This window comes from Saccopteryx bilineata, chromosome 2 (assembly GCF_036850765.1).
Source record: "Saccopteryx bilineata isolate mSacBil1 chromosome 2, mSacBil1_pri_phased_curated, whole genome shotgun sequence".
NCBI classification, from domain to species: Eukaryota; Metazoa; Chordata; class Mammalia; order Chiroptera; family Emballonuridae; genus Saccopteryx; species Saccopteryx bilineata.
This window is the reverse complement of record NC_089491.1, coordinates 95,375,546-95,378,363: the sequence shown is the minus strand read 5'-3', so window position 1 is coordinate 95,378,363 and position 2,818 is coordinate 95,375,546. Positions and strand designations below refer to the sequence as shown.

At 40.0% G+C, this 2,818-nt stretch overlaps 1 non-coding gene across 1 annotated transcript; it reads right to left on the bottom strand.

Annotated features, from left to right (window-relative positions):
* Positions 1-1,154: 1,154 nt before the first annotated feature.
* TRNAS-ACU (transfer RNA serine (anticodon ACU)) lies at positions 1,155-1,230 on the bottom strand. Its single transcript has one exon. It is a non-coding gene; the product is annotated as a tRNA-Ser (tRNA).
* Between the last annotated feature and the right edge of the window lie 1,588 nt (positions 1,231-2,818).

The window sequence follows — 2,818 nt, the reverse complement described above, 5'->3', positions numbered from 1 at the left end:
ATTATTGTTGCAATGAATAAAATGGTTTTTTTATTTATGATATTGTTTTCTTCAATTAATTTTGTCCTCCTTTTCATTGTAAAAAAGTTGGTCACCTTAGTATTATTAGCCATGGTCACTGTGGAGGTTCAGTATGAGTCACCCCTTGATGTATCTCTGAGGTATGTGGATTGTTTTAAGCTAAAGGCAAATCAGCCAAGAGCTCAGAAGAAAGTTTTGCCCTCCCTTAACTCCTTAGAAGAATTTGAATTGGGGACCTTGCCCATGATAAGAGATGATAAGAGATAACCTCTTTTATCTCTTTCTTTAGGACAAAAAAACTACTATTTACTAAATATCTGTTCTTCTTATCACCCTGCAATGATCCTTTGAACCCTTCAAGGCACCTAATTTTACCCCAGCTCAGGATGTCTTATGTGCCCATGTTACCTTTCTGCTCTGAATCTATTTGCGCATGTGAGGTCTCTGACTCTTATGATTTCAGGGTCCCCATGCATATGTATGTATTAAATTGGACAATTTTTATTTGTCAATCTGTCTCATATCTATTTGATTATTAGACCAGCCAAAGAGTCTTGAGAGGAGTGGAATGTTTCTTCCTTCCCCATATCACCATACTATGCATGGCATTGCCAAGATTTATTTTATAACTAGAAGCTATACCTATTGACCACCTTCACCTACTTTGCCCCAATCCCTCTCCCACCTCAAGCAACCACCAATCTGCTCTCTGAATCTATGAGTTCTGTTTTGCTTTGTTTTTTATTCCACATATAAGTGAGATCATACAGTATTATTTCACTTAAAATAATGCCTTCTGGGTCTATTTTTTTTTTTTTTTTTTTTTGTATTTTTCTGAAGCTGGAAATGGGGAGAGACAGTCAGACAGACTCCCGCATGCGCCCGACCGGGATTCACCCGGCACGCCCACCAGGGGCGACGCTCTGCCCACCAGGGGGCGATGCTCTGCCCATCCTGGGCATCGCCATATTGCGACCAGAGCCACTCTAGCGCCTGAGGGAGAGGCCACAGAGCCATCCCCAGCGCCCGGGCCATCTTTGCTCCAATGGAGCCTTGGCTGCGGGAGGGGAAGAGAGAGACAGAGAGGAAAGCGCGGCGGAGGGGTGGAGAAGCAAATGGGCGCTTCTCCTGTGTGCCCTGGCCGGGAATCGAACCCGGGTCCTCCGCACAGTAGGCCGACGCTCTACCGCTGAGCCAACCGGCCAGGGCCGCCTTCTGGGTCTATCAATGCTGTCATAAATGGCTGCATTTTTTATATCTAAATAATATTCAATTGTATATAGCACATCTTCTTTACCTATTCACTCATCATTGGACACTTAGGTTGTTTCCATGTATTGACTATTGTAAATAACGACACAATGAAGATGGATGGGGGTGCAGGTATCTTTCCAAGTTAGTGGTTTTGTTTTCTTTTATAAATACCCAGAAGTGGAATTGCTAGATCATATGGCAGTTCCATTTTTAATTTTCTGAGGAATTTCCATACTGTTTTCAACAGCGGTTGCAACAATTTACATTCCCACCAACAGTGCACATGGGTTCCCATTATTCCACTTCTGCACTGACACTTATTTCTCATCTTTTTGATGATAGCTATTCTAACAGGGGTAAAGTAATAGTTTGTGTGGATTTACTTTTCTTTTGTTTTGTTTTTAAATCTTTTCATGTTTCTTTTTATATTTTTTTCTCATGTAGCTTTGATTTGCATTTCCCTGATAATAAGTTAAGTACCTTTTCAAATACCAGTTAACCATCTGTAGGTCTCTTTTGGAAAAATGCTTATTCAGACCCTCTGCCCATTTTTTTACCATATTTGTTGTTGTTGAGTTGTATGAGTTCTTTATATACCTTAGATATTAAGCCTTTTCATATAGATGATTTGCAAATATCTTCTATTTCTTAGATTGGATTTTCATTGTATTAATGGTTTCCTTTGCTATGCAGAAGCTTTTTAGTTCAATGTATAATGGACAGATTGGAGAAATAAATTAGAGAATAAGTTGTCATTACTTAGTAAAATTGTAAACATATATAATTCTAGAGTAGGTTTTATATAAAACAGATGAAATGCACAAAAATGTCTATAGCAACATTATCATAGCTATAAATTGGAGACATCCTAAGTGTCACCAGGAAAAGGAATGAATTTGTTGTGGTATAAAATTTTAAAAGTATACATTGCTTAATTTACCTACATTTGTGTTACATTTTTTTAAATTTTTATTTTTTTATTATTTTTTATTTTTTACAGGGCAGAGAGAGAGGGATAGATAGGGACAGACAGACAGGAATGGAGAGAGATGAGAAGCATCAATCATCAGTTTTTCGTTGCAACACCTCAACATCTTAGTTGTTCATTGATTGCTCTCTCATATGTGCTTTGACAGCAGGCCCTCAGCAGACTGAGTAACCCCTTGCTTGAGCCAGCGACCCTGGGTCCAAGCTGGTGAGCCTTTTTTTTTTTTTTTTTTGCTCAAGCCAGATGAGCTCACGCTCAAGCCGGTGACCTCGGGGTCTCGAACCTGGGTCCTCCACATCCCAGTCTGACGCTCTATCCACTGCACCACCGCCTGGTCAGGCTAAATTTTTATTTACTGATATCAGTGAGAGGAGAGAGAAAGAGAGAAAGGCAGTGGGGGAGGAGCAGGTATGTGTCTTGACCTGGCAAGCCCAGGGCTTCAACCTGGGCAACCTCAGCATTTCAGGTTGATGCTTTTAGCCACTGTGCCACCACAGGTCAACTTATATGTGTTACAGTTTTAAAGAAATACAAGGCAATAATAAATAGCAAATT